The sequence below is a fragment of the Balaenoptera physalus genome (assembly GCF_965194825.1).
Source record: "Balaenoptera physalus genome assembly, chromosome: 11".
Classification (NCBI taxonomy): domain Eukaryota; kingdom Metazoa; phylum Chordata; class Mammalia; order Artiodactyla; family Balaenopteridae; genus Balaenoptera; species Balaenoptera physalus.
In genome coordinates, this window is record NC_138896.1 from 95,255,426 (window position 1) to 95,277,987 (window position 22,562).

Sequence of the window (22,562 nt, forward strand, 5' to 3'; positions counted from 1 at the left end):
AAATTGTTGCCTTTTGAGAAAGAGGATCAGTGTTGCCAAGACTGTGATTTTTCAAGACCCAAAGGATATCCTGATTTTTATGTGAAAGTTCTCAATTTTAATATTCAACTAAAGCTTTTTTTCCCTTAGATCTAGCCAGTCAACAAACAGTGAGTCTATAGACAATGAAGAACAAATAATTTCTGATTTATATGATAGCCATAGGTAGAGAGAATGCATGCTCCTTGAGGTTGGTATTTAGCAAACTGATCTGAAGGCCCCAACCATGCTCATTATCAAGTACTGTTTATCCCAAGGAGGGTGAGGCTCTATAGACATTTGTGTAAAAGGGATGTAAGTGTGTGTAGGGCTAGTTTTTGGCCTAATAGGGCTTTACCTCTCTTTTCACTATCCTTCGCACCCATGGTGCCTCTACAACTAAGATGTTGGTACAAATGACTGTATATTTCCATATGAACAAAAATACCATATAAGAGCGGTGGTCATCAACTTTTGCTGCATCCTAGAATCACCTGGGAATTTTTAAACAATTCTAATGACTAGGATATACCCTTTATCAATTATATCAGAAACCCTAGGGTGAGGCCCAGCCATCAATATTAAAAGCTTTCCAGATGATTCCAATTACAATCATGTGGAAGAACAGGTGATTTAATACCAGCGGTACTTAACTTTGCTGCACATCAAAGTCACCTGGAGAGCTTTTAAAACCTCAAATGCTCAGGTCATACCCTGTATCAGTATATAGTGCTACATAACAACGCATCCTGCAACTTAGGGTCTTAAAATGAAAACATATTTGTTTGCAATTTGAACTGGGCCCAGCCACCTGGTTCTTCTATTCCGCTCACCTATGGTCATTCGCGTAGTCATCTGGCTGAATGACTGAATGTGGCCTCACTAACATGCCTGGTGTTTGGCAAATCATCAGGCAAGGGCACCTCATTTCCCCTTTGTGTGGCGTCTCTAATAGCCTCATTTGGGTTTATTCACAATATGATCTCAGGTTGCCAAAAATAGCCAAAAAGAGCAAGCCCTAATGTGCAAGTCTTTCTAAGTCACTCTTTGTATCGTACTCCTATTAATCTATTGGACAAAACATGCCACATCATGAAGGCTGGATTTTAAGGGGGAAGAAATAAACTCCACCTCTTGATAGGTGGAGTGGCAAATAGTCCTCCATAGGGGCATGGGAGATTGTGAAAGCCGTCTTTGAGAACAATCTACAATACCTCTCATTCCAAATGAATCAGAATTTCTGGAGGTAGAACACAGGCAATGATATTTAAAGAAACACTTTAGGTAACTCCAATGTGCCACCGAGTTGAGGACCAGTGATTTTGACTTGTTCAACTGCAGATTTGTGAACCCCATCCCCAGAGAGATTGATTTAATACCTCTGTAGTAGGGGGGCCGACACTTTGCAATTTTAATAAACTCCCTGGTGATGCTGGGAGTCCTTCCTCTACATTTGGAGTACATTAATTTAAGCCATAGTGCAAAATTATATTATTAAAAAGCTCTCTACTCATTTTTTCAGATCTCTCTTCCTAGTTTGTCAGTTCAACTACTAATGGGAACTGTTGAACTTCCCATACCATACACTGGGACCAATCTTGCCCAATGTTGTGGGGAAGGATAAGAAGTCCAAGTCAGCAGCTCAAAGTTGAGCATCATGGAATCCTCGATCCAATTTCTACTGTAAGCTCTTGCCTTGTAGCTTATAACTCACTGCACAACCTCCTCCCCTTTATATTACCACTTGGGATCCTACATTGAGGTTGTATTCTTCTTGGTATAGCTGATCCTTACCTCTGTTTCCAGTCCAGGAACTGGGATCTCGCATCGTTCCCCAAGTTCATTCAAAGAACTAAGCCTTCCGTTCGCTCTTGGCATTCTTCCTGCTGTCTACCGAAAGATTCATGGACACAACCCGCCAACTTTATATTGTATTTGCCTTCTGGATTTCTTCCCTGCATGCTGACGGTCTCTCACTGTGCTGGCTATTTTCCATTTCCATCCTGAGAATCATATTTTCTCCTCCTCTGCTCTGTGCCTGTCTGGGGAGGGTGACTGTTTATGCACTGCATCCCCTGGGCTTTCTTGCTGGCTGGCTTCCTGTACCTCCATGGTTCTCAGAGTAGGGTCCCTATACCAGCCACATCACCATCATGTGAGAAGCAGTGCCACAGGGTTTGACTGGTGGCAGGCACTGGCAGCAGACCTACATACATACAGAGAGAGTAGTAGGTTTCTTTTTTCTGTGCTTGCTTGTTTGTTCGGGCTGCATTTTCTTCCAGAGGCTGCTTGCCTCCATAATTACAGCTCTTGTCTTCTGTTGCTGCACAGTTATACCTGACTCTTATCTTATTCCTCCTCCCCTCACCTCGAGCTCAAGTGTGCTAATGGTGTCCTACCATTGCTAGGCTCTAGGCCTGAACATCCACTGTGGTTTCCTTTAACCCGTCTATACATCTGTAAATAGTTCCTTCCTTACCTTATCTGATTGGACTCTGCTTCCTACTGGAACCTTCAGGTAATGTTGCCTATAGATTTCTGTTCCCTAGTCTTCCTTGCCCTGACCTATACCAGACCATGATGGGTCATGGAGTTGGAATAAATGTCATTTACTTAAATGTCTGGTTTCTTACAGAGGCAATATCAAGAGCAGAAAGGCATTTCAGGTCATGACACCAGGAATTCAGGGCTCTCCTTCAAGTTCTTGAAATCTCAGTGTACAGGCCACTTCTCATTTAGTGCATACATACAAAATTATCTATGTGTATGCATAATGCATGAGCAGTGTACAGGCGTGCATGCCAAAAAAAAAGGGTGGGGGGGAGGAAAAAAATGCTCTTTTGGCAAAATGAGAAATGAAACCCTGAAAATCTCCTGGCAGCTACTTCAGATGTCAGAATACATTTGTCAGAGAAACAATAGAATCTGGTTTGAAGAGCTCTTCTGTTTGGGGGAAAAAAAAGTGAGATTTAGCAAGAATATGAACTAGTTCATAAACCCAACTGGATGTTAATGCAGACGGTTTTCTTCCAAGTTCAGTGATCTTGCCTGTTCAGCAATGTTGTGCTTGGTTTGTTTGTTTGTTTGTTTATGTTTTAGTCCATCCGGGCTGCTATAACGAAATACCACAGATTGGATAGTTTATAAGCAACAGAAATTTTTGTCTTGCAGTCCTGGAGGCTGGAAATAGTAGATCAGGGTGCCAGCATGCCAGGTAAGGACCCTCTTCCAGGTCTCAGACTTCTCATAGTAGCCTAATGTGATGGAAGGAGGGAGGGAGCTTTCTGGGGCCTGTTTTAAAGGGCACTAATTCCATTCATGGGGGCTTCACCTTCAAGAACTAACCACCTTCCAAAGACCCCACCTACTAATACCATCACCTTGGGCATTATGTTTTCAACATATGAATTTTAGGGGAATACAAACATTGCATCTATAGCAGTTTCTTTTTTTTTTAATCTTTTCTATATGAAAGCCTTCAGAAATGGTCAGAGGTAATAATAATAATAATAATAATAATAATAATAATAAACACAGCAGGGTATTCTCCCAAAGCAGGTCATCAGTGGCAAAAAATGAACTTGGCACTACAAGTAGATAATAGTCTTAAGCATATCCAAATTAATCATTAGCATGATTCTAGTTTAGGATCTAAGTAAAGAAGAGCTGTAGGTACAGAAACATGGTCTTGTAAAGTTTCTACAATTAAGCAGACAAGACATTTTATTTCCCTATAAGCACCACGAATACTTACAATGATAGAGACCTTTTCTCCTAAGAATGTTGGACGAATTTTTTGCAATTATAGATTGCATTTCATTGATAAAGGATCTGAGAGTAGGGAAGGGAAATTCTAGCAGCAAAAATTTATCAGGAAATGAGGAGCAAAAGAAATTACTATCAGCATATCAAGGACTCACAGCTCTTATAGCCTTGCATATGTTTTTTTCTAAACAATCTATATGTTTTTGTTTTAATTTACCTGGTTATTTATTTTAGTTTTACTCTGCAAATGTTCTTTATGACAATTTTTTTAAAATTTGTAATTGTGCTAAAAAAGAAAATTTACCATTATAACCATTTTTTAAGTGTACAGTTCAGTAATGATAAAGATATTCACGTTGTTGTGCAACCAATCACTAGAACTATTTTATCTTACAAAACTGAAATTCTATACCCACTAAACAACTCTTTATTTCCCTCTCCTCTTGGTGTGTTTTTTAAGTGTGCATGTTGGATATCTTTTTTTTTAATTCATATTTTATGTTCTTGAGTGTTTAACTTTATCATGTGTTATAAATAACCCACCAGAGTTAATGTGGATTTAAAGTAAATATTTCTCTCTACTAAGATACATTTATTTTACAAATATTTTTTAAATTTGAACTCTGTGAGACACTGTGTCTGCAGCGGTGAGCAAAGCAGATGCATTCCTTCTCATGATAGGGCAAAATCTGCGAGGCAGTGTGGATCAAAACATCAAGAATAATGATAATAATTATACTGACTGACATAACTGTATAAATAATAATGAGAATAACAACACCGTACACCCCAGGGTTTGTTTTCTCAAATGATGTTAAAATTGTGCCTTTTAAATCCACCCCTGAAATTTATAACGGAACATACCAAGGGTAGACTTTGGCCATATATTTTAATAGTAGTCTCACCTGTTCTAGAGACCTGGCCCCACGTAACTCCCTGATCCACACAATCAATGGCTTCCTTTGGCAGCTCTGCTTTGCAGCGCTGTAGAATTTAAGTTCTGTCTTAGGCCAGGAGGAGTTGAATTGCAGGCAGGCATCATCTCTGCACAGGCATCTAATGGAGCCCAAGGATGTCAACACAATCCTGAGATGACTCACCCCTCTAGTGCCCCTCATATCACCATAGATAATTATTACGTTGCTTGTTCAGACCACATCTCATCTACCTATTGAAAAAAGAAAAAGACAAAACAATCAACAACAAAACCTGTCCTTTGAGATGCTTAAGAGCATAGATACTGTAGAGAGACCTCCAGTTTCCCATTCTGGCTTTCACACTTACTAAGTGTGTGACCTTGGGCAAATTATTTAACCCCAGTTTACCAACCTAGGCTTAAGCTAGTTGACACATGTGAAGATCTTAGAATAATTTTTGGTGCACTGTAAGTACCTGGTAGTCTTAAAACACGGCATTAGTATTTGCTACTAGAAGCTCAGCGATTTGGTGAGCTAAACAGCAGTTTGTAGCCAGCGCCTAGACATAAATCACCATGTTCCCTAATTCTCATTCATGCCCACCTACACTCCATTCTGATGTCCAAGTTTACACAGCTTTTCATACCACCTAGACAAAATTGCACTGAGTAGAAAGAAAAAGCTCTTAGCCAGTAATAATATTCATGAGACTAAAAAGAGTTTGAAACTGAGAAGACCAGATGCTATCTTAAAGCCAGACTACTGTCATAGGATGGGCTTTGGAGGAACAACCTGGTAACCAAGCTCACAAACAATGTCTTCATATCTGTTTTCTTCTAGTTACCCCAGGCACTGAGCAAGAAGGTTCTTGAGCTCTGCCACCCTAATTACTCTCTGTAACTATGTCCACTGCATGAACACTGTTACCAGACAGTTTCTTCTGGGTCCAGGCACATCATTCATGATTCTCATCTGCAAGGGATAATATCCCAGATTTCTTCCAGTTGACGTTCCTTTAATTTTAGTAATTCTTTGTATAGCAAAAGGCTGTCACAACACCTGTGACTTCCATATGTATATATTAATATGATTTCTGTCTTTAGATCTGAATTTAAAACTCATCCTCCAGAAAACCTATGCTAACTCCCCACCTTTGTTAGGTATGGTTATTATATGTTCCTGTAGCCAGCACCCTATACCTCTTCATGGTCACACTGAACACATTTGCATTATTCATTCCACTTACGTCTTCTCATTAGACTCTAAGCTTCATGAGGGTATCAAATTTGCTGGTTTTACTGATCTTTCTTGTGCCCAGGACAACTCTAACTTTGGTCATATTTGCCAATATCTAAAGCCTACTTTAATTCCCATAAAATGCCAGTATTTTCAAGTTTCTTTCCATTATTTTCTTCTTTGATTTTTATTACTACCTAATGTTTATAACCCTTATTTCTAGATTCATTATGTTAGTCCAGATTGTGGTTAATTTTACTATGCAATATGAACTGAATTCAGGCAAGTCTTATAGAATGTTACCTGAAAAAGCTCCAATGGTTTTGCTGTTACATTGTAGTCTAACTTGTTACTTTCCAATATGGGAATCTTGCTTTGGCAGGATCCAGACAGAAAGAAAATAAATCCTAATAAAATGTATTCATGGGACTCATTAGTCCAGCTCCCTTGCCTCACTTAAATATATAGTACCTGTTAATTCCTACTAGGTTCTTTCAAGTTGTAAAAGTACCCATGAACTCTTAACGTTGGTTATGTACCACCTCCAAAATTCTTCAAGGTTTATGCCCTAGAACATTTTTACAAGGTAATAATTTCTACAGATGTGAATTTTATTTTATTTTACTTATTTATTTATTTTAACATCTTTATTGGAGTATAATTGCTTTACAATGGTGTGTTAGTTTCTGCTTTATAACAAAGTGAATCAGTTATACATATACATATGTCCCCATATCTCTTCCCTCTTGCATCTCCCTCCCTCCCACCCTCTCTATCGCACCCCTCTAGGTGGTCACAAAGCACCGAGCTGATCTCCCTGTGCTATGCGGCTGTTTCCCACTAGCTATCTATTTTACGTTTGGTAGTGTATATATGTCCATGCCACTCTCTCACTTTGTCCCAGCTTACCCTTAGACATGAATTTTTAAAACATTTTATCCTCCTCTTTTATGTGCTTTCCAGAAACTTAGATATAGAATTATTATTATTGTTATCCTTGGAGAGCTAACCATGACATTATATTTTATGTAACTGTTCTTTTGTTTATTAAAAACAAAAATATCAACAATAATAGCGATAGCAATTAGCATTTACCAAGCACTGACTAAGTGTCTAGGATGTATCTGAGCTTTATATTTTTGTATGTAAATTTCATAATAATTCTGTAAAGTATATATCATTATTCCTATTTATACATGAAGAAATTGAACAGCATATGAGCAGATTTACTCAATATTAATTAGTTGGTAAATGAATAAGAATTCAAAACCAATTCTTTCTGGATCCCCAGTTCATGTACTTTCAGTAAGTGCTACCTCAAATGTGTAAAAATTATTTAAAGTTAAAAAGCAAACTTTGCCTGAACACTTTGTAAAAATTCACAAACCACAAAAACAGTGACTCGCTTAGTGAGGACAGAAGTGGGACCGAGTATCCAGATGTGACTCCTATGGTGTCTTTTCACAGAATGGAACGTAGAGACAGGGTTTTTATGCTGTTTTTATGTAGTGCCTGATACGGTCCTATAACTTGACATTTCTTTCTGTATCTATTCTGAACTTAGAAGGATAAGAACATAGGCAACTATAGTTAGGAGAAAAGAATAGGTTTCCCCTTCCTCCGAAAATTGACATGTTAAAATTAATAATAGGTAAAGAAAATCAAAACTCTTGTAAGGCAACGACAAAGGTTAAGTTCAGCACTTTGCTAAATGCAAAAAGAAAAACCAGAATTAGGTTAAGAAATCTAATTCTAAAATATTTTGAATTTGAACAAAATCTAAAATATTTTGTTATATAGTTGACATTAGAAGTCATAACAGTTAGGAATCTGTTCAGCTGCAAGATGCAGGAAAACCAGCCAGAAATAGCTTGAAGCAGTTGTTCTAAAGTACGGCTGACATTGGAGTTACCCAGACATTATTTAAAATGACTGATTCCTGGGCCCCAGCCCTCTCTGTTTCTGACGAAATTGGTCTCTTTCAGGGCCATTGCACAGGTATGTTTAAAAAGCTCCCTTAGGCATTCTTATGTCTGCTCGTGTATTATTCTCTATCATTACATAACAAGTTACTTCAAAACTTAGCAACTAAAAACAACAAACTTTTATTATCTCACAGGTCAGACATCTAGGTGCAGCTGAGCTGGGTACCTCTGGCATAGGTTCTCTCCTAAGACTAACCAGGGTGGGGACTTCCCTCGTGGTCTACTCGGTAAGACTCTGCACTTCCAATGCAGGGGCCCCACGCTCGATCCCTGGTCAGGGAACTAGATCCCACATGCATGCCACAACTAAGAGTCCACATGTTGCAACTAAAAGATCCCAAGTGCCGCAATGAAGACCCAGCCCAGCCAAAATAAATTAATTAAATAAATATTTAAAAAAAAAAAGACTAATCAGGGTGTCAGCTGAGACTGTAGTCATCTCGAGGCTCAAATGGGGGAAAATCTGCTTCTGAGCCCACTCATGTGCTTGTTGGGTAGCGTCATTCCCTGTGGGCTGTTGGCCAGAGACACCAGTGTTTTTCCCAAAGAGCACCTCACAATATGACAGCTGGTTTCTCAAGAGAGCAAGAGAGAGAGCCAAATGGAACTTACTGTCGAGTGTAAACTAATCTTGGAAGTGATATTCCATCACTTTTGACATTTTTTTTTTTTTCTTTTGGTGTATTCTGTTTTTGAGAAGCAAGTACCTAGGTCTCACCTACCCTCCAGAGGAGGAGATTACACAAGGATTTGAATACCAGGAAGTGAGATCATTGAGGGACTTCTTAGAAGTAGGCTACCACAACCAGGAATGAGAATTGGCTTAAAGAAAGAGACATTTATCCTTCTCACATAACAAGAAGCCAGAGAGGGCTTCAGTAGCTGAATATTTTCAGGGCTTCCAAGAAAGGAGCAGAATGGCAGTTACATGCTGGCATTTGGTAGGAAGAGGAGAAAGAACAAGAAAAAGAGGGTCTGTGCCAGACATGCCTTTCCCTTTTATTAGGAAAGCAAATATTTTCTCTTAAGTCCCCCTGGAAGACTTCTGTTTATGTCTCTTGGGCCATAACTGGGTCACTTAGACACTTGTAACTGGAAGTGGAGGCGGGTGGTGGATATTCATCTCCAACTTCAGTGCGGCAGCAGCAAGGGAGCCTGGGGTTGACTATAGCTTTGGGATACGTGTCATTCGTGTGTGCACACTGTGCATACATTTCTTTGTATCTTATTCTTTACTGTATCTTAATTGAAGTTTATAAATAAAATTATGAATTCATGCTAGTACAATAAATTTAATATAAAAACTCCTCTGGAGGTCATATTTCCCATAATGTCTAACTTGTTACAACATACTCATGAATTGGAAAGTAGCAAACAGCTTTGAGCAGCTGAAAGAATTGTATTCAAGTTCATGGAGCTAAATTTATAGAAAATCCCTCAGATCTTCATTTTCAGTTTTATTTATTCCTTTTTAATTCACAAGTGTAACAGGATTAATGAATAATTCATTCGACAGCTTGAAAAATACATTTGCCTCAGTTATTCTCCCACAGGGTAATCTCAACATTTTAGCATTTCATAAAGGAACCTTCATAATCTGGCCCCAGCTTTCCTCTATGGCCTTGCTCCCCACCACTTCTTCTACACGCTCTTCTCTCCAGCAGCTCACATCCTCTTCTCTACCTCTCTGCTCTCTCTGCCTGCAATGTCCTTCCCAACTCATCTTTCAAGGTCTACATCACATTATACAATCTCAGATGCCTACAGGGACCAGGGAAATAATGCAAATGAGGGGAATGTGCTGGTAGTTACCTATTAAACACATAGAAATGACACTTGCAACAAGAGATATGCTTGATTCCATTTTTCTTAATATTTTCTCCATTCTTGATCATTTCTTTGTCTTCTTGTTTTGATAAAAACAGAATGATCAGCTTAATGTCATCACTGCCATGAAGGATATGGCTACAGTGCTATCACATCTTCTATTTCCTTAAAAGATTCTTTTTCTAGAGTAATAAGGGATCCGGATTTTAATATGAAGTGTCCCATTTTAAAATCATAGTGTATATATGGATATACTAATTTGCTTATTTTGATGAGGGCAGAGAATATTCTATGTGCCACATTAAATACAACCTCAGTCTGGAGTCAGCCTGCTGACTGCCAGTTTGCAAGCCTAGATCAAAATAATTTCCACCATAGAGTCTTTCCTAAATGTCCAAGCATTCTTAAGTGTTCTCCAGGAGCAGCAGACTGACCTTGAAAATAACACTTTGCATACTACTCTACACCTGTGACCTATATGTAAGCCCTCATCTGGACTGGGATATTTGAGGGCCAGATCTATACATTTTGATTATATTCCCAGCATAGCACATGGAGTTCATCTCAGAGTTGATGCCCTGTAAATACTTGTTGCATTAATACAACTTGAATGAAGAAATGAATCTTTTAAAAAAGTAGCTGATATGGAGAGGACACTGTCTAATTAGAGAATAAATAAGCTTTGCTTTAGCAACAAAATGCTTGAAAGAGAAATTTCCTGCTTGGACTCCTTGGACAGAAGCACTGGACAGTGGCCCAAGATGCATTCATTTCACAAGTACGGACTGGAAGCCCATGAGGCAACAGGCATTCTTCTAGACACTGGGGACTCAGCAAACAACAAAACCCGGAAAGGAATCTGAGTGAGAAGGGACAGATAAGAAATAAAAGCAACAAATAAAGCAAGTCATCTTTTCTATGCTTATAATGCATGGTTTGGAGAAAAAAAATAAAAGTGGGTTGGAGAGAGATGTTAGGGAGAACTTGAGGAAAGGGGTCATTGCAAGTTTCAATAGGATGGTCATGTTAGGTCTCTGTGAGAAAGGCACATTTGAGTAAAAAGCTGAAAGAGATGAGGGAGCCAGCCAAGTGGATATCGGGGGAAGAGTGCTCCAGCAGATGGAATAGCAGGTCCTAATCCTGAGGCAAGAGTATGCCTACTCAAAGAACAGCAAGATGGCTGGCGTGGCTGGAGAGAAGAGAATGGGGTGGGGGAGCACATGAAGTTAAAGACTTAACAGCAGAATAAGAAAAAGAGCTTGTGATGATGTCTTAGGGCATTGAAAGCCATTTTGTGACAAATGTATCCTCTACTCCAAGTTAGATGGAAGCCATTGGAAGAGCAAAAGAGCGATCTATTAGATCTAATAGATCTATGATCTATTGAGATTAGAGTGAATGGGGAGGAGTGGAGCAGGATGACTTCTTAGACAGTGATTGAGGTAATGCAGGCAAATATGGTGGTGACTTGAACCAGAGTTGGGGGTCATGGAAGTGAAGAGGTTGATAGAGAACTTTGTTTCCAACCTCATTAGTTTTCTAAAATCAGACCATGCTCTGCAGAGCAATTGGGTCACAATCTAACCTGTCAGCTCAGTCCAAGTATATCTTCTCTGCCATCTTTCTAATTTCAGTACAGCCAAAATGGGAATGTAATTGCCTCATCACTTGTTTGCACTGCAGACCATGAAGAGTACTGGGGATTTTCTGATTTTCTCTTATAATCTATTCTCCACGTTGAAGCCAGGGCGATTCTCTTACAATGCAAATCTGATTATGCCTTCCCTATTTGAAACAGTTTTATATTTTCCCATTCCATACAGGATAAAACAAAACTCCATGTTATGGCCCAGAGGACTCTTTTTAAAACTGGATTCTCATTGCGATGCTAAAACTTCTCAATCTGTACTCCAACAAAGCTGCCCTTTTAGTTCCTTTCATCAAGCTCCCCTCACACCAGGGGCTTACCCATCCTGTTTCTTCTGCCTGGGCTGCTTCTTCACCCTGTTAATTTACTCCCTCGTTTCACATTATCACAGTGCTGTGTTACTCCCTCTGGGACAATTTCACCGAGATTCTTGACCGTGGTGTGTATTCTCCTCTTATGGGCTCTGGTACACATGTACCTCTCCCTCACTGCCTATGTCATAGTTGTCATTTGTGTTATGTTTTGATTAACGTCGCCTCTTCCCACCCCCCTCCCCACTAGACCATAAGCTCCTTGCAGGTAGAGACTGTCTGCTTTTCTTCACTATTTATTCACAGCATTTAGCACCATGTCTAGTATATATATTGTATGTATGTATGAATGAGTGAATGAATGAATGCATAACCTGATTGATTTAAAACATAAGCATTACTTATCTTGCTATTTCTCACCATTCAGTGCAATTTGTATTCTTAGAGGCATGAATAAAGAACAATTGCAAGTGTTGATGGTTGCAAATGTGCTGCTGTAAAGCTGGGCTACAAAGACAGCCATTTTGTCCTGTCTGGGGATAAATAGGCATACTCTGAGTAATGGCAATTAGAGCCAGAATTCAGCTAGTGAATCACAGTGACCACCACTTGAATAAACCCACGGATTGAAATCCTGTCTGTTCCTCCTTTGGAAGCCTGGGGCCTAATGCTTTTGTTTGCCTGTGCTTTCTCCGTGGCACAGTCTGTGAGCCCAGAATGAAAAGATTATTATCTTTAACCAGCATCTCATACTCTTTGATTTTCATCAAGCTTTCCACATTTTTGTGTCAAGAAAGCTGAAAATACATAAGCTGAAAATCTTATATCTAAGATTGATTCAATAACATTTTGCAATTAGTTGCCTTTTAAAAAATTACGTACCAGAGCTTAAAGAAATATAAAGTCTTGTAACAATTTCATAATGCATTCATTCTTTCTCTTCCAAAACAAACTGATGCCTTTATACATATTTTGACCAAAATGATTTTACACACAGTAAGATAAAATATGTCATCTATTATAAGACCTAAAACAAGATTCCACCATAAATCTTAAAACTTTAAAAATTCTGTCAATATTTGATTACCCAGTTGAAGAAAGATGTCTTATTTTTAGGCATTCCTCATAAATTCTACCTCGTAATTTTCCTATAAACAGGCTGGTGTATTTTTCTATCAAGCAAAGTAAATATATATTTTTATAGGATGTTCGGTCATTATTGAAACCAGACTAATAAATTGAAAAGTTGATGCTGAGAAACCTTACAAGAATAAACATAAGAACAAAGGGAGAAGAAAGTAATGTGCTTCTGCTGGAAGGAAAGATACTGGCGAATACTGATTAGGAAAGTGGTCTGGGAGTTGTTGCAGAAAACCTCTAAAGCATGCAGCTTAATGTGCAACTGCAGTGAAAGGGCACAGAGAATGCTAGATCATATGGCTGAGGAAAGACAATATAAATCAGATTTGGCATCATTAATCTAAGCTTGAGTGTTAATGTCACCTAAACAATTGTTCTCTACTTTGCTCCTGGTCAGGAGAGGCCAAAAAGGAATGCATTTGATGCTGAAATGGCTTAGTAACAAGGCAGCTATAGGAATTTAGTGGTCTGAGGTTGGCAAGTAGGAAAAGAAGAAGATTCACAGCCTGCTGGTAAATGTAGACTAAGATGGGTGTCACTGCCCTTTCTTTTCAGATGGGCCACTGGGAGTTAAATAAATAAGAGATATCATTGAGTTCATATTAAACTGAACCCCAGGCCACTTGGGCCAGACTTGATGGAGACTGCTTCATTCCAGAACACCCTCAGATTTCTACCCTGTCAGTTTAGCCCATCTTTCCCCAGAGGATACTTTGCTGCCTCCCTCGACAAGTATTTCTATTGGTTTGTTGTTCGTTCCTTTATCTACCTCTTGAGTTAACTGGTTTGCTATAAGACCTAAACAAGATAATAAATATGAAATAATTAACACAATTCCTCATCCATATTAAGTGCTCTATTATGTTTTATATACAAACAACTACCCATTCTTACTTTTTTCTTTATCTCATTCCAGTCCATTTTACTCTGGCCACTCTTTCAGTGTATTGTATTGTAGAAGCATAGCTTTCTGAGCTGAGAAAAAGCATCTACTGATAACCTAATCTGCAGATATGGAAATTGAATCTCAAGGGAAAACATAATGAGCCCAAGATCACACAGTTGGTGTTTATACAAAGACTTTTCTCCCAATTTCCCCAATGCCCAGATTGAATCCTTAGTTCAGGTTTTGTATGTGGGCGGTAAAGACACCAGGTTCTCCCGATTCTGTCTTTGAAGTGTCATACCACCAACCCCCCGCCAACCCCATCTGGCCACCATATCACAATCATGCTTGTATCATTGCGATATCTTCCTAGCTTATTTCCCAGCTCGTCTCTCTCCTCTAATCCATCCTACTCACTACTGAAGGTCATATTTCTGGAGCCATGCCATTTCTGCTGTTGCTCAAATCCTTGCTAGGTTCCCACATCTAAATACATATAAATCCAAACTCCTTTGCCTCTCTTTGAATACTCATCATTGACTGCCTCTCTTCCTGCTACCATTCTTCTCCAACACATTCCTTAAGTCCGGATGGCCCACTGTTCTCAATGTATAATAAACAAGCTACAATTATGCCCATCTATATGCATTTGCTTAAGTGTTCCCACCACTGGATTATATTATATATTATAGTTATATTAATATATTTCTTTCTTATCTAAATTCTATTCATCCTCAATGCAGGTAATTTGGAATTGAAAAACTGAGTGAAAATGCCAGAAAACTCCAGGAAGTTTGCATGGAAAATTCCATGGAAGTATGCATCCATATATACAACTATATATATACTTGTATACAAGCATACGAGCATATGTGTGCTTTCTTTGAATTATTCTTGTTCCGGAAGTGATCTCCTTCACCATTTTGTAAATAAAAACTTCATGTGAGTGTAGGTTCAAAACAAAAGAAAAATCAAATCCATTCTTATTTCTAAATTTTTCCTACCTGCAGTGTGAGCTCTTTGATATGATAAAAGTTGTATTTATTTAGCTTGATTCATTTTTGATAAATCAGAGTTGGCCGTTACCAATACCTTGATATCCTATCTGTGCTTGCAAATTGATTTTTTAATGAATTGGTACAAAGCTTCTTTGAATCCTTCTGATGTCATTACCCTTTTACCTTTGCAAATCTGAGTTGACAGTGCTACAGGATGCAAAGTAAAACATTCCCTCATTGTACTGGTTGTCTTGTCCATACACAGCCAAAACCATCAACAGGTCACCATAAATCTCCTTTTCTGGGTACTTTTAGCACATAAGCTCTTCCTAGAGTCTTCAGGACTATTTTCATGGTTTGCAGATATTATGCAAAATATCACTATGCAGGGTACATTTGTAAAGTATGCATTTGATATCATTGGATCTAACATATATAGACAAATCTAAAATGATCTTTAAAGTATTGAAAATATTAAAGTCATTATTGACAGGGACAATTTCACTCCATCTGAAAGCAAATTTTAAAGGTGTAATTTTTTTAAGTTTATAAAATCCTCAAGTGTTATAAAGTGTACTCTGGGATGGTGGACTGACATAGCTGATTATTGAGTCTTTTAATCTGAACCAGATTCACTGCATGTGGTACTCTCTTACCAAGTTCTAACTTGTCAAGTGAGTGACCTTGAATTGTTCTCAGCTCCAGGCTTCTAGAGCGAAAGCCCTAACTGATAGCAAATGAACTCTGAGATGATAAACTATAAGATACCTCTTTGAAATTTCAAAACGTAGTTCTTAACATTTTATCTGACATTAGAGAAGGCGTGCCTCAATCTGAAAGTAGACCTTTTGGTCTTCAAACAGTAGCTATGAAATAAGATATACATCTCATTCCTACCAACTTAGCAAAATGTATTTTTATTTTGAAATATGACAGTACTCTCTGGGGTTGTATTTCACACTGGACTGCAGCAATATCACTAGGATTTTATTAATATGTTCATTAATTTGATTTATAGCTAATGCTGTTCTGAGCTTATATTTTGAATTTAAGGTGAAATACTAAAGAAATTTCTTTTTCTTATGGATATAACTTTGAATGTGTCTGTACATTTTCTGGAATTGGAATTCCATATTACAAGTTGAGATTACAAATTACAAATTTTCACAACATTATTAAAGAATTATTTAAATATATAAGATATAAAGAATCCTGGTAGTTCAGGGTGTGTTTTTTCCTGAATTAAGTTTAATAAATTCTATCCAAATCTAATCTTATTCAGAAATAGAGCCATCGATGAGAGAGAGCAGGGTACATTCTGGTGTCCTGGATTGAATCCAAGCTCAATAATCTTGTAGCTATGTTACCTTTGCTGAGTTATGTATTCTCTTTCAGCCTCAGTTTGTCCTTCTGGAAAGTTTGTGAAACCACATTGCTTAATTGTGTGCTGCACATAATAGGTTCTCAATAAACGTGAACTACTGAAATTGTTATTGTTGTTATTTTTTCTGTTGCATGCAATCTCATTCTCTGTTTATCTTCATTTGCCTTTTGTTTTTTCCTGGATTCTTATAATTCTGTTTCTTTTACTTATCACTCTCCTATGTACCTGTTTAAATCCTCAAACCTAGAGCAAAAATTATATTCTTATTTCTTATGCTTTCCTTATGATGTCTAAATCATGACAGTGATTTAGCAAAGCAAAGGAACAGGAGCTTCTTAAAATCCAAATGTGGGACTAAGAAAGATAAAGAATTACAAATCTTAATATCTCTAGTCTAAGCATGAGGAAGTAAGTGGTCTTTGGGAATGAAATTGTGATTTGTGTCTTCTGCATCTTACTCAGCTTGGCTCATTAAACAACTGAAAATAAACCTTCATATTTCCTTTTGTTATTTGAAAATTTCAGAATAAATTAACTTAAGCAAGCTATGCTCAGAAGCTTCTAAATGAACAATGTTCTTAATAATTTCTACATGAATGTTACTTTATTCTAATTTGAATTTGTGTTGAATTTATGGCCACTCAGGGTAAAAAAAAAAAAAGATGACTTGCTGTTAAGTAATTTCCATGTTAACAATGCACATTGTATTGATTAGTATTCATACTCCTTACGAATTGTTAATTCAAAGGTAATTTGACCAGTTAAGGAAGGTCATTAAATAGTAATATTTCTATTCTGTACCACTTCTCAATAATAATATCTTACCCAACATACATGTAATACCAAAAATTTCTTCTTCAAACACCTCTGTTTATAATACTTGGACATAGTCTATAATAGCCAATATTTAATATAATCTGCAACAATAACAAACTGTAATAGCCAATACTGTAAAAAACCTAATAATTCTCAGAATGTATCAGCTAAATTTTCTCCAAAATCACGAAGAATTTGAAAGTCAATATTATAAAGTAGTATCATGAAGTAAGTAAATAAATAGCTATTTTTTCCCAATGATTCTCATTTTATTACCCAAATAGTCATCAGAGTAAAATAGCTTCAAAGGTGTTATGAAATATCACCTTGAATTAATTCTTTCACGTAACAAATCAGCATGAAGAATGTTTCAAATTATTTGTGAAGAACTAGTCTGCATTTAGCTTGCAGATCCCAGGATAGATAGTACATTTCCTAAGACATGGAGGAGCTTTTGTTTTTCACTGCTTTCTTCCACTGATTCTCCTCTGTCTCCATTTTCTGCTGTTCCTTCTCATTGCTGCTTTATTTCCTCATATTGGTTCTCTCTCTTCTCTCTTCCTATTTCATCTTCTCTTAAGACAATTGGTGGCATTTGAAGATGGGATTTAACTATTAGCACAATCTTGCCTTTGCATGGCTGCCTTTCCCCCAAGGAACTGGCTTTCCTTTGAAATTGGCTTTAGGTCTGACAGGGCCTCTGCGTTTCACATTACTGCTAGCCCAATAGAGAAAATGAAGCCAAGAAATGTGATCAGGTTATCCTAGGGCAAAAGAAAAGGTTGGTTCGGGGAAGTGCTTAATTTCCATGATTCAGCAGGGATTTGCAAGCTTGACTCTCCTGAGGAAATCAGCGTCTGGTTTTCCATTTATCCATCCGGCTTTTCCGAATTACCAGCTCTATTGGTTTTAAAGATAAGGAATTGGAATGGATTCCGAATGTTGAATTTAATTCCTGATATGAGGTTATCTTAAAACATGGGTCAGAACAGCAAGCCCTCACACCTTGTGCCGCCCTGCCCCAGCCAACTACCACCCCCAAACAATCTATATCTTTCCGAGGTCTTTAGTAGATTTCCTGCAGGAAAATCTTGGAAGAAACTTAAACGCTTCGTGGTAAGGTACTATGTTAGCCAAAATACAGGAGTCAGACACTAGGTTAGTTGAGGAAGGATTTTCAGAATCTTATATTCTTTTTATTTTTTCTTGTTTCAGAGAGGGGATGTTGAACAACGGCTGTTTCTTTAGGCAGTAAGGAAAAAATAAATCTGGCACCCTCTCCTTACATCGTTAAACATAGGATGAATTACTGTGCATAGACTCTCAAGGGCTATTACTGCACAAAGCCTTTGAAACCGATCAATATCCACCACCATGCTTTTTCTGCTGTGTTTTTTAACATTGTATATCCGTTGAGTGATAGAGTCAAGAGTGAATAATTTAATTTTGTAAAGGAATTAGAAGTGCTATATTGTAACATTGGCCAGCATTCTTATGACTTTGCAATACAAATTTGAGTTACTTGTGAAAATTTGAGGCAACATCTCTTTCTTCGTTTGCATGGTACCAATTTAAATTTGTCGTTCTCATGTCCTCAGTGCAGAGAGAAGGAGCTCACCTTTTGAGACTTAGCTTTGTATTACTCAGACTATCAAAGCAAATGCAGGGATGTCACACCAAATGCAGGTGAAGAGGAAGATGCTAATTAAGAACCATTATTCAATGTCATTTCTACATTGGATTAAGAAAAATCCATTAGAACACTCCATCTTATTTTTCTCAAGAGGTCATGATCCAGGCTACTAACCTCATCAGAACAAACAGCCATAATCACTCTTTATCCGCTTCACCACAGTTCAAGCTAAATTTAGGTCTCATTTGCCTGTCACCAACATGCTTTCTAAATGCATTGTAAGCATTTCTTCATTTTGAAGAACTTAAGGCACTAGCCCACATACATCTTTGCCCTTATGTGTTTTTGTCAAACTAAGACAGGGCATTGGAAATTTGGGTCCGGAGACTATTTTTTCCTTCTATAGACTGCCCAGAATATACCTGAGGTAAAGAACGTTCATGAACTGACTCTTTGTACTTGCTAACCTACTAAGAACACCATGGAAAAAGTGAAATTCAGACTGTGTTTATGCAGATATAGTTTTGTTGTTTCAACTAAATCAATTTGGATGATCATATTGAGATTTCTTTTTGTTACTGCATTGATCATAAAATTAGTCTTTTAATAGAGTCAACTCCTTATGCCCATGGTCACTGCCTCATGTGTAATTTCCTTCTGAACTCAGAAAATGTATTACTAATTAATGATCCAGACTTAATAGTAATAGAGATTTGGAAATAATGCTGTTTCTTCACAAATACAGTGAAGTTCAGAGTACAAACAATTAATAGGATAATTCAGAAAGGAAAATTGCTTGAATTTTTATACTAAAGTTGATTTGATCTGAATTATTTGGATGACTGCCTCAGTTATTCACTTTACTTGGTGTAGATATGATTTAAGTCATGGTAGTAAAATGAGTGGTCATGATTTTTAAAATAAATACGCATTGTTATTTAGTTTAGATAACACCAAATTTCTAATTTGTTGAGAAATATATATATGTACATATATATTATCAAGCAAATATAAATAGTTTATATAATTAGTGTCTGTAAGTACTTTAATTTGTTCACTCTGTTTAAAAAGGGTGGAACATATTTTGAAAGCCATATATGTCTGACATCCTAAGAGGACAGAAATGATCCAGAGCAAAAATATAACACAAACTTTAATTCTGTGTAGGTTTTCCTTTCCTTTCTTTTTTTAATAGATGGCAATCCATCATATGTGAGAATATGGTGATCTTCTTGGTTGAAATTGATAATACTCTTCATTTTTCCAATTGATTTGTGCATCATTTTGTGTAGTATATACATATGCAAGACACACCAGGTAGTAGACACTATGGGTTACAAAGGTGACTAAAATATGAATGATTCTATCCATAATTGAAAATGGGCTGTATGTGAGCACAATGGCAGAGACGAAAGTGACCCTATATCACATGCCATTTGTTGGCAGCTTACAGAGTTGATATGCTTCTGTTTTCTAAAATGGCTTTGACCACATCCATGTAAGTTCATAAGTGAGATGCTCACAGATAGAAAAGCTTCTGTATAAGTATGCAGAGGTAATATACTATGTGTTTAAAATCACTGGAACCAGAGCAGACAGACTTAGATTCAAGTGTGTGCTCTGCCACTTTTTACCTGTGTAAACTTCAGGAAGATAATGAACTCTCTAAGATTCATTTTTTGTCTGTAAAATGGGGAAAAGAATTACAGATATTAAGGATGAAAGGGAAGATTAATGAGGTAATATATGTCAAGCATTTTGCACAGTACCTAATGTAATAATTATTACAGTAATGATAAGACAAAATGGAGTTCCACTAGTGTAAGTGAAACTGAAGATGTGATGGAAGTTCAGAAGGGAATTTCTATGGAATAACTTTGGAGATCAGAAGCATTCTGTTGGAGAGTTTAAAAATACATTCAGTTAAGGTAGATCAAGATAACAGCACAGGTTTTCCAGGAGCAAGGAGTAGAGAAATTAAATGCTGAGTGTTAAGAAAACCAGATTTGATTTGGGGGAATAAATGTCAAATTTGAATGAAAGCAGGTATTAGGATAGAAGGCTAGAAACATAGTCTTCTATGAATGATAGGCCTAAAAGTATGATCTTTATTTCATAGAGTAGTTGAAAACCTTTGTTGATTTTTGAGCAGATAGTGGGATGGTTTGAAGATGCAGGGAAGTAAATACAGAAAGACAGTTTACTGAAGTTCAGACTGAAAGAAATGAGGTTATGGACTCGGTGGTAGTAGAAATGGGGATGAAGGGACAGAAATGAAAGACAATTCTGGGATAAACTTAATCAGACTTGGCAAGTATATGAGGTGACGCAGGGGAAAGGAACAAGGGTCAAATAATGAATGATTCTTGGTGCCTGTTATAGGCTGAATTGTGTCCCCTCCAAAATTCATATGTTGAAGCTTTAAACCTCAATATCTCAGAATATGATTATATTTAGAGATAGAGCATTTAAGGAAGTCATTAAATTAATATGAGGCCCTCAGAATGGGCCCTCATCCAATCTGACTAGTGTCTGTATAAGAAGAGGAAAGTCAGACACACAGAGAGACCAGGGATGTGCACATACAGAAGGAAGATCAGGTGCAGAGACAGTGAGAAGACAGCCATCTGCAAGCCAAGGAGAGAGGCCTCAGAGGAAACCAAACTTAACAACACCTTGATATTGGCATCTGGCCTCCAGAACTGTGAGACAATAAATTTCTGTTGTTTAAGCAACTCAATCTGTGATATTTTGTTATAGCAACCCTAGCAAACTAACACAGTGCCACTCACAGAAATAGAGAATATAGAAACAGCGTTTTTAGATAGATGCAGATAATTAGTATTAACAGGGGCATGTTACCATAACTCAGGCTTTGTAAAATCAGATCATTAATAACTGTTTTCTAATGATCTGATGGTTATATTATAAAGGTTAAAAACATAATACTATCATTTTATTTGGTGGAAAACTTATATCTTATGGGCCTTATTAGAGCAATTAATGCTTGCTGATATAACGAAATTTTTGTCCCTTCTCCAAAATCCTAGTGGCTTCACAGAATCTGTTCCTTGTTCATATAAATTCACTGTAAGTGTTCCAGGTTAGGTGTCTCTTCTCTAAAAGTTAATCCAGTTTATTAATTTTTTTTCAATAACCCGGTTTTTAATGAAATAAGATTTATAGAACCATAATTCTACCAATGTTTCAGCAAAGTCAACAGTTACTTTATTTTTTTTTTTTTTTTAGCTCCAAAGCCCTTTATTCATTTGATATTGTTAAATACCATTTCCTTGACATACTTTTCTGCTCTAATGTTCATGGCATTGTACTTTTTAGTCTTTCTCTTACTTTTTTATACTTTATTCTTCATGTGTTTTGATGGCTTTCTTTCTCTGACTCCTAAAATGTGATGGTGGATGTGGTTTATTCCTGTACCCCTTCTGCACGCACCCACCCCTCGCAGCTCACACTCTCGAGAACGCTTACAGAGCAGCAACTCTCAACAACCCCCAAAACAAAACAAAATCCTTAGGTTCAATGCTTCAAAATCTCTCATTTGCAACTTTATGATTAGCTGATATTTCCATGAGTATCTTATTCATATCAAAGCAAGTCCAAAACCAAACTGAATATGTGGTCTGAAACTTGATTCATCTTTCTAACTTGCCACCTTTGCTTCAATTTCCCAGTCTTACAAAGTTTAAGTCATGTTCTACTCTCCTACTTCTCCTCTCATATTTATTCGGTTCTCAAATCCTGTCCTTCGTGCCAAATATCCTATCTTCACCATCTGTTTAAAAGAACCTCAGGTCTCATCCCTGAATTAATTCCTGCCCTCAGTGCCTCTCCATTTGTCCTTCCATCCATCCATCCATCCATCCATCCATCCATCCATCCATCTATCCATCCATGCATCGATTCAACAATCATTAAGGCCTTACTATGGGCTAAATAGTCTGCAGGTTTCACTGTGAGTGATACATGAAATATCAGAC

At 37.3% G+C, this 22,562-nt stretch overlaps 1 long non-coding RNA gene across 1 annotated transcript in view; it reads right to left on the reverse strand.

Annotated features, from left to right (window-relative positions):
- Positions 1 to 22,562, reverse strand: part of LOC309637606 — a 216,530-nt gene that overhangs the window by 183,972 nt on the left and 9,996 nt on the right. The gene's annotated exons all lie outside the window — the stretch shown is intronic.